Raw genomic sequence first — 14,761 nt, 5'->3', positions numbered from 1 at the left:
TTACATATACACACACACTCACGCACTCAGAAACATACAGACACACACACTCACATGTACACACACAGACACATGTAAATTCAAAATCACACACATTCACACACATACAGATGCACGTACACATATTCACAGACATATACACACTCACACACAGACACACACACTCACACAGTCAGAAACATACAGACACTCATATACACACACATTCACACGCATACACACACATACACAAACACACATTCAGAAACATATGGACCCATACATACACAGGTACACATACTCACACACTCGGAAACATGTGAACACACACATACACACACTCAGAAACATACAGACATATACACATTCACACAGGCACACACCCTCGCACACATAGACACAATCCTCTTCTACAGAGAAAGCCTCTCTCTGAGAAATAGAGGTGGGCCTTTGTCTTGAGAGAGTCATTGCTAAGTTACACATCTTCCCCCAAACAAGAGAGAACTATGGGGAATGAGCTGGCCCCCTTTCCAGCCCAGCCCTGATGCTCACACGATTGTCTTATGGGTCATGTTCCTGAATCACCCAGGGAGAAGGGCTCTGAGGACTAAGGTGCTTCACTGCTGTGAGTCAAGCAGAGTCCAGCTGGGAGCCTGGGGACCCCGCGGGCAGTGTAGGCGGCATCGGGCCGGATCTAGTCCCGGCTCAGGAGCTGAGCAAGGGCAACCAGGGTGTGGACAAATCCTCTAGTTTTCTGAGTAGGAAATGTGCTCATTCCACACTTTGGATATTTTTTAGGCGGGTTACAAAATGGAGCAAACTAATTTAAAAGTTTGAACTTACTACTGATTAGAAATGTAAACTGATTAGTGATCCCAGTTTTGAAGAATTTCAATAAAAATAATTTGGGCTTTCTTTTAACGTTATAGAACACATTTTTCAGAGTGAAATATGGATTGGACATAATGCAGGAAGGGTGACCACATTCCTCCTCTCTCCTGTCTGTTTGGTTTGTGTGCAGGGTGACGGGTGGAGGATGCCTGGGCAAGGTGGTCAGATGTATCTCCCCTGCTGGGATCCAGGCTGGAGTGGAGGATGGTTAGCAGCAACCCTGGCCTCCACTCAGGAGATGCTGCGAGCACCCTCTCTCCCACTGTGAAAACCAAAAGTGTTGTCTCCAGATGTGTCCCCTGGGGCAAAATTTGAAGACCCCTGCTCTAGACCTGTTCCTTCATCTCCAGGCCAAGTGCATGGACATTTCTTCTTGAAGAATTTACCCAAACAGCTGTAATCATCCAAACCACTATGGGTTACATAGGAGAGATGACCTACTTTCCAACAAAAGCCATGGTAACTGCACGGTCCCTTGGGGAGTCAGAAACATACAGACACTCAGAAGTCCCCCAGGGCTTCTGGAGTAGTCTCTCTTCCCTCACAGCAGAAAGGCCATCATGGATCTGCCAGGAAGGACTCTCGGAGGTGAGGGCCCTGTGAGCCGATTTAGGACCTTGATACATCCCAGAGATGATGCTGATAGGGAGACCAACGGTCCATGTTTGCCAGGACGTTCCTGGGGAATGAGCCCTGTGTTCTGGAAGCCCCTTAGCTTAGGGCAATCTGGATGGTTGGTACCATGTAGCTTCTCTGTTAGGCTGTCAATCAAAATGGTTTTGGCTGCTAGATGATCATTTTAATGTTGAGACACTGATGCTCCCCCAGTTGGCAGCAAGACAGGAGGAGCCCACAGAGCCAGCTTCTCCCCGGACTTTAGGCAGCAGTGGATACCCCAGGCTTGTTGCTGCAATTGTTGCTCTCCTTTGGGAAATCAGGGAGTTGCTAAGAGGTGAGGTGAGATGAGGTGAGCTTCCAAATAAGAGGGCGCAGGGTGGGAGTGGGACCGGGGTGGGGCCTGTTCTTGAGCTCTTGCTGAAACCAGCATCTGTTCATGCCAAGACCCAGGTGGTTTCTGTGGGCACCCAGGTCTGAGTGCTGGAGCCAAATGCAAGTGTGCCAGCGTGCTCTGGAAGGTGCTCTGCCAGCTGCCATAGGTGAGGATGCACAGGTGAGGATGGCACAGGTGAGGGTACCACAGGTGAGGATGCACAGGTGAGGGTGCCACAGGTAAGGATGGACAGGCGAGGATGCACAGGTGAGGATGACACGGGTAAGGATGCAAAGGTGAGGCTGCACAGGTGAGGGTGCCACAGGTAACGATGGACAGGTGAGGGTGCCACAGGTGAGGATGCACAGGTGAGGATGACACAGGTAAGGATGCAAAGGTGAGGATGCACAGGTGAGGATGCCACAGGTAATGATGGACAGGTGAGGGTGCCACAGGTGAGGATGACGGAAGTAAGGATGCACAGGTGAGGATGACACAGGTAAGGATGCACAGGTGAGGATGCACAGATGAGGATGACACAGGTGAGGATGACACACGTAAGGATGCACAGGTGAGGACGTCAGTCTTTGTGGCTGTGAGTCTTGTTGAAGCTGTGGTCATGGAGGCTGGTGAACTGCTGCAGACACTTCCGATCTGAGGACCTCCTGTCCTCCTGCCTGCTGTTAGTGACGAGGCCATGCAACCAGTCCCACTGTGAGCATATTTGCTGCTTGTATCTCCCTTCCCTGTTTGTGGTTTTTGTTTGTCTTAAATGTAATCTTTTCTAGATTCCTTAAGTTTTAAAGGAAAAAAGTATTCTCTCTTTGAGGGAGAAATGATTGACTTTTCTCCCTTAAATTATGTAGATGGAGATATGTCTGCCCTTGGTTAGTCTCATGTCTACCAAGATGTCATTACTTACAGTAGAGCCTTGGGTTTTCAAGAATAGTAACATGGTAATTTGTCTTTCAAATACTGTTTTACTTATAGCAGCAATAACAGGAAATGTGTACTATTTTTCAGTGTTATAAACTGATTCATCCTCTGATATAAACAGCTTTATCTCATCTCATTGTTTATATCACATTCCTATTCCTCTGGAAAGAACAACATTTTCCCCCTGAAAAGTAATATATTCTTGTCTAAGAATGGCTTAAATAAGTAACAGATGGTCTTTTTGTGTGCGTGTGTGTGTGTGTGTGCGCCCTACTCCCACTCACTCTCAGCATTTGATCAGATATTAAAATGAGTATTTTTTGAAGCATTTCATGTTCCTGAACTTACAGGTTTGTTTTCAACTTGGCTGCTTTTATTTATATGATGGTGACGCTACTGGGATAGTTTTTAGAATATAGGTAATTGAATAAATTTATTTGCACTTGTCAAATAGAATATGCTTGAACAAATCTCTTTTCTGGTTCATAGTTACCCAGGATCGTCATGGGAAAGACAGGCTAGAACATTCAGCATGCCACATGATCTTGGCCATAAAACAGAGACTGCTGTGTACCAAGCCCTCACCATGTGACTTATTTATAACTTAGTTCTAATGTTAAGATTTGTTCTGGGACCAGGACTGAATTTTTCTTGTCAACACAAGGTTTCATTCCTTGGCTTGGTTCAAGGGAAAGACTACAGATTAGAAGCCAGGAGATTTCTGCTGTTGTCTTGCTAGTCTGTGAGTTAAGGAAAGTCCTGGGACCACCTCTTGTCTGTTTTCCTATTTACAGAATGCTGATACCTTACCTACCGCAAGGGTTGCTCTGAATGTAACATGAGGTAATAGTTATAAAGATGCTTTAAAAAGTCAAAAGCACTTGAAGCCTAAGGTATCAATTTTTAGATATTAAAATCAAGCAATTAACTCTAGACGTTGCTTAATTATAGACTCGTCTATAAGACTGTGGTTGATAGGTTAGCCCCTGTTGTCAAATGACCTTCTTTCAAAAGATATAATTTCTTTGCAATGAGAGCTCCCACGAAAGAAACACAAATATGTGTGGGATCACTACTGCAAACTTCTGTCAACCGTCGCCCTGGAGCAGGGATTGGGGCTGATTCATTTCTGCACTGGGACCGCACAGTCCTTGAGCCTAGCGGGTACTTGAATGTGCATTGAGCAAAAATGTGAATATTGTCATGGAAAAGCTACCTTAAGTTCCTTTACAAAAATCTTTGAATTACGAAGGTGATACACTTTTGTGCTCTCCATTTATCCATTTTTTTCTTTTCTTTTTTTTTATTAGTTTCTGCTTTATAACAAAGTGAATCAGTCATACATCTACATCTGTTCCCACATCCCTTCCCTCATGCATCTCCCTCCCTCCCACCCTCCCCATCCCACCCCTCCAGGCGGTCACAAAGCACCGAGCTGATCTCCCTGTGCTATGCGGCTGCTTCCCAGTATCTATCTACCTTATGTTTGGTACTGTATATATGTCCATGCCTCTCTTTCGCTTTGTCACAGCTTACCCTTCCCCCTCCCCATATCCTCAAGTCCATTCTCAAGTAGGTCTGTGTCTTTATTCCCGTTTTACCCCTAGGTTCTTCATGACCTTTTTTTTTTTAAATTCCGTATATATGTGTTAGCATACGGTATTTGTCTTTCTCTTTCTGACTTACTTCACTCTGTATGACAGACTCTAGGTCTATCCACCTCATTACAAATAGCTCAGTTTCGTCTCTTTTTATGGCTGAGTAATATTCCATTGTATATATGTGCCACATCTTCTTTATCCATTCATCCGATGATGGACACTTAGGTTGTTTCCAGCTCCGGGCTATTGTGAATAGAGCTGCAATGAACATTTTGGTACATGTCTCTTTTTGAATTATGGTTTTCTCAGGGTATATACCCAGTAGTGGGATTGCTGGGTCATATGGTAGTTCTATTTTTAGTTTTTTAAGGAACCTCCATACTGTTCTCCATAGTGGCTGTACCAATTCACATTCCCACCAGCACTGCAAGAGTGTTCCCTTTTCTCCACACCCTCTCCAGCATTTATTGTTTCTAGATTTCTTGATGATGGCCATTCTGGCTGGTGTGAGATGATATCTCATTGTAGTTTTGATTTGCATTTCTCTAATGATTAATGATGTTGAGCATTCTTTCATGTGTTTGTTGGCAGTCTGTATATCTTCTTTGAAGAAATGCCTATTTAAGTCTTCTGCCCATTTTTGGATTGGGTTGTTTGTTTTTTTGCTATTGAGCTGCATGAGCTGTTTATAAATTTTGGAGATTAATCCTTTGTCAGTTGCTTCATTTGCAAATATTTTCTCCCATTCTGAGGGTTGTCTTTTGGTCTTGTTTATGGTTTCCTTTGCTGTGCAAAAGCTTTGAAGTTTCATTAGGTCCCATGTGTTTATCTTTGTTTTTATTTCCATTTCTCTAGGAGGTGGGTCCAAAAGGATCTTGCTGTGATTTATGTCATAGAGTGTTCTACCTATGTTTTCCTCTAAGAGTTTGATAGTTTCTGGCCTTACATTTAAGTCTTTAATCCATTTTGAGCTTATTTTTGTGTATGATGTTAGGGAATGATCTAATCTCAAACTTTTACATGTCCCTGTCCAGTTTTCCCAGCACCACTTATTGAAGAGGCTGTCCTTTCTCCACTGTACATTCCTGCCTCCTTTATCAAAGATAAGGTGACCATATGCGCGTGGGTTTATCTCTGGGCTTTCTATCCTGATCCACTGATCTATCTTTCTGTTTTTATGCCAGTACCACACTGTCTTAATTACTGTAGCTTTGTAGTATAGTCTGAAGTCAGGGAGCCTGATTCCTCCAGCTCCGTTTTTCGTTCTCAAGATTGTTTTGGCTATTCGGGGCCTTCTGTTTTTCCAAACAAATTTTGAAATTTTTTGTTCTAGTTCTGTGAAAAATGCCAGTGGTAGTTTGATAGGGATTGCATTGAATCTGTAGATTGCTTTGGGTAGTAGAGTCATTTTCACAATATTGATTCTTCCAATCCAGGAGCATGGTATATCTCTCCATCTATTTGTATCATCTTTAATTTCTTTCATCAGTGTCTTATAATTTTCTGCATACAGGTCTTTTGTCTCCTTAGGTAGGTTTATTCCTAGATATTTTATTCTTTTTGTTGCGATGGTAAATGGGAGTGTTTTCTTGATTTCATTTTCAGATTTTTCATCATTAGTGTACAGGAATGCCAGAGATTTCTGTACATTAATTTTGTATCCTGCTACTTTACCAAATTCATTGATTAGCTCTAGTAGTTTTTCGGTAGCATCTTTAGGATTCTCTATGTATAGTATCATGTCATCTGCAAACAGTGACAGCTTTACTTCTTCTTTTCCAATTTGGATTCCTTTTATTTTCTTTTCTTCTCTGATTGCTGTGGCTAAAACTTCCAAAACTATGTTGAATAAGAGTGGTGAGAGTGGGCAGCCTTGTCTTGTTCCTGATCTTAGTGGAAATGGTTTCAGTTTTTCACCATTGAGGACAATGTTGGCTGTGGGTTTGTCATATATGGCCTTTATTATGTTGAGGAAATTTCCCTCTATGCCTACTTTCTGCAGGGTTTTTATCATAAATGGGTGTTGAATTTTGTCGAAAGCTTTCTCTGCATCTATTGAGATGATCATATGGTTTTTCTCCTTCAACTTGTTAATATGGTGTATCACATTGATTGATTTGCGTATATTGAAGAATCCTTGCATTCCTGGAATAAAGCCCACTTGATCACGGTGTATGATCCTTTTCATGTGCTGTTGGATTCTGTTTGCTAGTATTTTGTTGAGGATTTTTGCATCTATGTTCATCAGTGATATTGGCCTGTAGTTTTCTTTCTTTGTGACATCCTTGCCTGGTTTTGGTATCAAGGTGATGGTGGCCTCGTAGAATGAATTTGGGAGTGTTCCTTCCTCTGATATTGTTTGGAAGAGTTTGAGAAGGATGGGTGTTAGCTCTTCTCTAAATGTTTGATAGAATTTGCCTGTGAAGCCATCTGGTCCTGGGCTTTTGTTTGATGGAAGATTTTTAATCACAGTTTCAATTTCAGTGCTTGTGATTGGTCTATTCATATTTTCTATTTCTTCCAGAGTCAGTCTTGGCAGGTTGTGCATTTCTAAGAATTTGTCCATTTCTTCCAGGTTGTCCATTTTATTGGCATAGAGTTGCTTGTAGTAATCTCTCATGATCTTTTGTATTTCTGCAGTGTCAGTTGTTACTTCTCCTTTTTCATTTCTAATTCTATTGATTTGAGTCTTCTCCCTTCTTTTCTTGATGAGTCTGGCTAATGGTTTGTCAATTTTGTTTATCTTCTCAAAGAACCAGCTTTTAGTTTGGTTGATCTTTGCTATCGTTTCCTTCATTTCTTTTTCATTTATTTCTGATCTGATTTTTATGATTTCTTTCCTTCTGCTAGCTTTGGGGTTTTTTTGTTCTTCTTTCTCTAACTGCTTTAGGTGCAGGGTCAGGTTGTTTACTTGAAATGTTTCCTGTTTCTTAAGGTGGGATTGTATTGCTATAAACTTCCCCCTTAGAACTGCTTTTGCTGCATCCCATAGGTTTTGGGTCGTCGTGTCTCCATTGTCATTTGTTTCTAGGTATTTTTTAATTTCCTCTTTGATTTCTTCAGTGATCACTTCGTTATTGAGTAGTGTATTGTTTAGCCTCCATGTGTTGGTATTTTTTACAGATCTTTTCCTGTAATTGATGTCTAGTCTCATAGCATTGTGGTCGGAAAAGATACTTGATACAATTTCAATTTTCTTAAATTTACCAAGGCTTGATTTGTGACCCAAGATATGATCTATCCTGGAGAATGTTCCATGAGCACTTGAGAAAAATGTGTATTCTGCTGTTTTTGGATGGAATGTCCTATAAATATCAACTAAGTCCATCTTGTTTAATGTATCATTTAAAGCTTGTGTTTCCTTATTTATTTTCATTTTGGATGATCTGTCCATTGGTGAAAGTGGGGTGTTAAAGTCCCCTACTATGATTGTGTTACTGTCGATTTCCCCTTTTATGGCTGTTAGTATTTGCCTTATGTATTGAGGTGCTCCTATGTTGGGTGCATAAATATTTACAATTGTTATATCTTCTTGGATTGATCCCTTTATCATTATGTAGTGTCCTTCTTTGTCTCTTCTAATAGTCTTTATCTTAAAGTCTATTTTGTCTGATATAAGAATTGCTACTCCAGCTTTCTTTTGATTTCCATTTGCATGGAATATCTTTTTCCATCCCCTGACTTTCAATCTGTATGTGTCTCTAGGTCTAAGTGGGTCTCTTGTAGACAGCATATATATGGGTCTTGTTTTTGTATCCATTCAGCCACTCTGTGTCTTTTGGTGGGAGCATTTAGTCCATTTACATTTAAGGTAATTATTAATATGTATGTTCCTATTCCCATTTCCTTGATTGCTTTGGGTTCGTTATTGTAGGTATATTCCTTCTGTTGTGTTTCTTGCCTAGAGAAGTTCCTTTAGCATTTGTTGTAAAGCTGGTTTGGTGGTGCTGAACTCTCTCAGCTTTTGCTTGTCTGTAAACATTTTAATTTCTCCATCAAATCTGAATGAGATCCTTGCTGGGTAGAGTAATCTTGTTTGCAGGTTTCTCTCCTTCATCACTTTAATTATGTCCTGCCACTCCCTTCTGGCTTGTAGAGTTTCTGCTGAGAGATCAGCTTTTAACCTGATGGGGATTCCCTTGTGTGTTATTTGTTGTTTTTGCCTTGCTGCTTTTAATATGATTTCTTTGTGTTTAATTTTTGACAGTTTGATTAATATGTGTCTTGGTGTATTTCTCCTTGGATTTATTCTGTATGGGACTCTCTGTGCCTCCTGGATTTGATTAACTATTTCCTTTCCCATATTGGGGAAGTTTTCAACTATAATCTCTTCAAATATTTTCTCAGTCCCTTTCTTTTTCTCTTCTTCTTCTGGAACCCCTATAATTCGAATGTTGGTGCATTTAATGTTGTCCCAGAGGTCTCTGAGACTCTCCTCTGTTCTTTTCATTCTTTTTTCTTTATTTTGCTCTGCATCAGTTATTTCCACTATTTTATCTTCCACCTCACTTATCCGTTCTTCTGCCTCAGTTATTCTGCTATTGATCCCATCTAGAGTATTTTTCATTTCATTTATTGTGTTTTTAATCGATGCTTGATTCATCTTTAGTTCTTCTAGGTCCTTGTTAACTGTTTCTTGCATTTTGTCTATTCTATTTCCAAGATTATGGATCTTGGCAATAGAATCTTGGATCAGCTTTACTATCATTATTCTGAATTCTTTTTCAGGTAGACTGCCTATTACCTCTTCATTTGTTAGGTCTGGTAGGTTTTTATCTTGCTCCTTCACCTGCTGTGTGTTTTTCTGTCTTCTCATTTTGCTTATGTTTGGGGTCTCCTTTTTGCAGGCTGCAGATTCGTAGTTCCCATTGTTTTTGGTGTCTGACCCCAGTGGCTAAGGTTGTTTCAGTAGGTTGTGTAGGCTTCCTGGTGGGGGGGACTAATGCCTGTGTTCTGGTGGTTGAGGCTCGATCTTGTCTTTCTGGTGGACAGGTCCACGTCTGGTGGTGTGTTTTGGGGTGCCTGTGGCCTTATTATGTTTTTAGGTAGCCTCTCTGCTAATGGGTGGGGTTGTGTTCCTGCCTTGCTAGTTGCTTGGCATAGGGTGACCAGCACTGTAGCTTGCTGGTCGTTGACTGAAGCTGGGTGCTGGTGTTCGGGTGGAGATCTCTGGGAGATTTTCGCTGCTTGATATTATGTGGAGCTGGGAGGTCTCTTGTGGACCCGTGTCCTGCAGTTGGCTCTCCCACTTCAGAGGCACAGCACTGGCTCCTGGCTGCAGCACCAAGAGCCTTTCATCCACCCGTCTCAGAATAACAGGGAGAAAAAGTAGAAAGAAAGAATTAGTAGAAGAAAGAAAGAGAGAGGGAAAGAAAGGAAGAAGGGAAGAAAGGAAGGAAGGAAGAAAGAAAGAAAGAAAGGAGGGAGGGAGGGAGGAAGGATGGAAAGAAAGAAGGAAAGAAAGGAGGGAGGGAGGAAGGAAAGAAAGAAAGAAAGACAGGAGGGAGGGAGGGAGGAAGGAAAGAAAAAGAAAGTGGAAAGAAGAAGGGTGGGAGGGAGGGAGGGATGAAAGAAAAAGAAAGAAGGAAAGGAGGAGCAGAGGGAGGGAGGGAGGAAGGGAAGGTAGGAAAAAAAGAAAGAGCAGGTAAAGTAAAATAGAATAAAGTATGAAATATAGTAGTGTTATTAAAATTAGAAAGTAATTATTGAAAAAAAAAAAAAACGGACCGATAGAACCCTGGGACATATGGTGGAAGCAAAGCTATACAGAGAGAATCTTACACAGAAGATTACACATACACATTCACAAAAAGAGAGCAGGGGGAAAAATCAAAAATCTTGCTCTCCAAGTCCACCTCCTCAATTTGGGATAATTCGTTGTAAAAAGAGGAAAAGGGCGAGAAGTCTGAAATCTTGCTCTCTAAGTCCACCTCCTTAATTTGGGATAATTCGTTGTAAAAAGAGGAAAAGGGGGGAAAGTCTTAAATCTTGTCCTCAAAGTCCACTTCCTCAATTTGGGATGATTCGCTGTCCATTCATGCACTCCACAGACGCAGGGCACATCAAATGGACCGTGGAGCTTTAATCCGCTGCCTCCGAGGCTGCACAGAGAGATTTCCCTGTCTCTGCTCTCACAGCTTCCGGGTCTCAGCCTTGGACCTGGCCCCGCCTCTGCGCGTAGGTCGCCGGAGGGCGTCCGTTCTTCGCTCAGACAGGACGGGTTTAAAGGAGCCGCTGATTCGGGGGCTCTGGCTCACTCAGGCAGAGGGGAGGGAGGGGCGCGCAGTGTGGGGCGGGCCTGCGGCGGCAGAGGCCGGCGTGACGTTGCAGCAGCCCGTAGCACTCCGTGCGCTTTCCCGGGAAAGCCGTCCCCGGGTCTCGGGACCCCGGCAGTGGCGGGGTGCACAGGCCCCCCGGAAGGCGGGGCGGACAGTGACCCGCGCTCGCACACAGGCCCCGCGGCGGCGGCGGCGGCGGCGGCGGCGGCAGGCCGCGGCGGCGGCGGCGGCCCACGCCTGTCTCCGAGGTCCGCACCTTACCCGCGGCTCGCGCCTGTCTCCGGCGCTTCCCCAAGCAGCCCTCTTAATGCCCTCTCCTCGCGCACCAGGAAACAAAAGGGAAAAAAGTCTCTTGCCTCTTCAGCAGCTCCAGACCCTTTCCCCAGACTCCCTCCGGGCTAGCCGTGGTGCACTAACCCCCTCAGGCTCTCTTCCTGCCGCCAGCCCCAGTCCTCTCCCTGCGCTGCGACTGAAAGCCGATACCCGAGCCTCAGCTCCCAGCCCCGCCCGCCACGGCGGCCGAGCAGACAAGCCTCTCGGGCTGGTGTGTGCCTGAGGGCACCGGTCCTCTGTGCCAGAATCTCTCCGCTTTGCCCTCCGCACCCCTGTTGCTGTGCTCTCCTCCGCTACTTCCAAGCTTTCCCCCTCCGCCACCTGCAGTCTCCGCCCGCGAAGGGGCTTGTAGTGTGTAGAAACCTTTCCTCCTTCATGGCTCCCTCCCACTGGTGCAGGTCCCGTCCCTATCCTATTGTCTCTGTTTATTCTTTTTTTCTTTTGCCCTACCCAGGTATGTGGGGAGTTTCTTGCCTTTTGGGGGGTCTGAGGTCTTCTGTCAGCGTTCAGTAGGTGTTCTGTAGGAGTTGTTCCACGTGTAGATGAATTTCTGATGTATCTGTGGGGAGGAAGGTGATCTCCGCGTCTTACTCTTCCGCCATCTTCCTCCGGGCTCCATTTATCCATTTTTATCATGATCGAAATTCTCTTTTTTCCCTGCTAGATAGAAAGTTGAGGTCATGATCCCTTATGTCAAAATCTTCTCTTTGCTTGTTTTTGTGGTCTGAAAATAACATTTTTTCATTCATTACCAAGTTTATACATGATGAATGTAGAAAAATTGAAAAATAAAGACATATAAAAAAAGAAATAGCCACTCATTATCCCACAGGTGTCATAGAGACTGATCTTCAACATATATTGGTAGCGTATTAAGAAAACAAGTCATGGACTTCCCTGGAGGTCCAGTGGTTAAAACTCTGAGCTTGCAGTGCCAGGGGCACGGGTTCGATCCCCGGTCGTGGAACTAAAATCCTGCATGCTGTGGGTGCATCCAGAAAAAAAAAAAAGAAGAAAAAAAAAAGGAAAAAAAAAGTTACATAACAATATTTATATATAATAGCAATTATGTTACTGAGTCCAAGCTCGTTCTGCTGGCCGTGAGACAGGCCAATAAATCTGGCAATGAGGTTATGGGCCTCAGGGAATAATGACTTTCCTGGGAGTCTGAGAAGACAGCTAACTAATGTCTTAGAGAACCATCTTCCCTAAGTCAGAACTCAGGCTTCTTTTCTACCAGAATGGGGAGGCGTGTGGTTGATTGTTGCAAACTTCTTGGTGTCACAATCCTTTGTTCTTGCGGCTGTCCATGTAGGTCAGGTCACGATGTTCCTGTAAACCTCCAACAAGACAAATGTTGTTCTCTGCTCTGCAACTTTTTATCTCTATATGAATGGAAAAGTGTTATACCCTTAAAGGTCAGAGCCTTGAGAATTGGGCTATCCTGTATATTTCAGGCTCTAGGCAACATTCTTAACTGCAAGCAAAAGCAGTAGAATACAAAGGTTAAGCTAAAAGACATAGATCCAATATGGAGTCCGATTTGTTCTTCCCTTTACCATTACCTAAGGAAAATATATACATTTATATATGTATATGGATGTATATGTATCCATACGTGTGTATCTACGTATGTGAATGGATAATAAAGATAGGATGGGTACATTTAAATGCACAGGTTATGTCTGGAGAGAAAGTGGACAGGAAAAATTCAGAGAGAGAAATCCTTGTGGGCAGGAATGTTTGAGGATTTTATGGAGGGGATTGGATTTGCAATGAGCCTGTTAGGACAGGCACACTTTCAATAAAGAGAGAAGATTGGGAAGCACGTCCTGGTGGGATGCAACTTATGAATAAATGCGTGGTGGGAAGCATTGGCATGGGGTGCTCAGGGTGCGTGCAGTGCCTGCTCTCTCACTACCCTGGAGAGAGGGGAGAGTCGCTTGGGAAGCTAGACTGGGGAGACCTTGGGGGGATGAGAATGCCAACTTGAGGCACTGAAAGCTTTTGAGAAGGCGAGTGAAATGAAAAATTAAGATTTCTTGTAGACCAGTCAGGCAGCGCTTAAGTGGAATGAATTGGAGCGGGGAGAGATGAGAGATAGAGAGATGGCTTAAGAAAGGACTGTGCTAATCCAGGTGTGAAATGATGGGGCATTGGAGGAGGAAAATGACACTGGAAATGGATGGAATGGACAAAGGTAGAAGACATTGGGAAGAAGTGATGGGACTTGGTGCCTGATAAGATACAGACACACGGAAGAAGAGGGAATCTAAGGTAGTAGCTACAAAGTCTGAAGCCCAGGTGACTGTTTGAAATGGTACTATTGACGGAAGTAGGAAAGGCGGAAACTGCACTGTATATTAAAAAAACTTGATTATTATATTTTTTACTGGAAAAGATCTAAATGTTGGGAGTTGGTATGGGCTTAAATTTTCAAGATTCTAGAGCTCTGGTTTTTGGAAGTGTGATATAAAAATGCTGTAATGTGGTGTGTTGCTGCAAATTAGGTTTATTGATTTGGTATTGTCAAGAAATGTAACACCTCCAAAATAGGCAGAGGAGTGAAAAAGATACCACTGGCAGATGTGGGTTGAACTGTGTGATTTTCTAGCACTGAAACACTCAAAAAGCCAGCAGTGTTGATGCTGGTACAAATGATATTGAAAGCACCCTTTTCTTTTTCCAAGTCTGTTGGATAGGAAATCGATGTCCACCTGGGATCCCCACTCCTACCTTGTGTATTTATAATGCATGTGGCGGTTCTTAATGGGAGAGAGCGGATGACCTCTTTTGTCAATAGGGTTTCAATACAATAAGATCTTGGTTTATTTTTGGCTCAGGAAGAGGAGGGTAATAACTAGAGGCTGTGATTTGAGGGCTCAGGACAAAAGGACAGAGTGAATCAGGGATGACCAAGAGGAAAAATCCGGCAATGTATTTATGGGCTTCCTGGAGTGCTCATGACTTTTATTGCTCACGGCCCAATACAGTCTTCAGACGAACACAGCTGTCCTTTCATGGCAGGAATTGTGTTCAAGGATCTGGTGGGAGTTCGTGATTTTTCAGGATATTTGTGTTATTTGTAACCTCTTATTTTTTCTATCATTTACTTTGCTGGGATCGTGTTGTAAAATAGTTTTCACTGATTAAATTACTATAAACTATGAAAAAGATACAAATTTAACATGTTTTAACTACTAAGTTTAGCTGTAAAACATTTAAAAACCATCTGTTAGCACAGTTATAATCACAATAAGAACTACTATATTTTTATGATAAAAGAACCCAGATATTTGTTACTTTTATCTTTGCCTGAACATAGTTACTGTCCCTTTAAGAATTACACTTTAAAATCATCTAGGTAAATCGATTTCCTCTCTTTTGGTATCGATGAAAGAGTATTTCTGGCATTGTGAGAAGTAGGAAAGGAATATGTCCATTTTTAAAGTGAAATCTGCCTGTTCTCTAGGTGTTTGATGTTATTTTATCAGTTAACCAAAAAGTGGGCAATTTTGTTATATTAACCAGTTCTTTCATTTACAATTTTCTGAAATTTTGCCTGAAACAAGTCACAATTGACAACCATAAGATCATATTACGGACGGTGGATAATGTCCAGAGCTCTCTGCGGAGCTGGGACATCTCTGCTGGGTCTCTTTCGCTCTAAGCCCGAGGATGGATGTGTCTCTGGCCCGTTCTAGAGAGGTCCACCGCCCTCAGCTATGTCCCTCCAAAGCCCGCTCTTGGCA

The sequence above is a fragment of the Mesoplodon densirostris genome, chromosome 17, assembly GCF_025265405.1.
Source record: "Mesoplodon densirostris isolate mMesDen1 chromosome 17, mMesDen1 primary haplotype, whole genome shotgun sequence".
Classification (NCBI taxonomy): Eukaryota; Metazoa; Chordata; class Mammalia; order Artiodactyla; family Ziphiidae; genus Mesoplodon; species Mesoplodon densirostris.
This window is presented reverse-complemented; position numbering follows the sequence as displayed.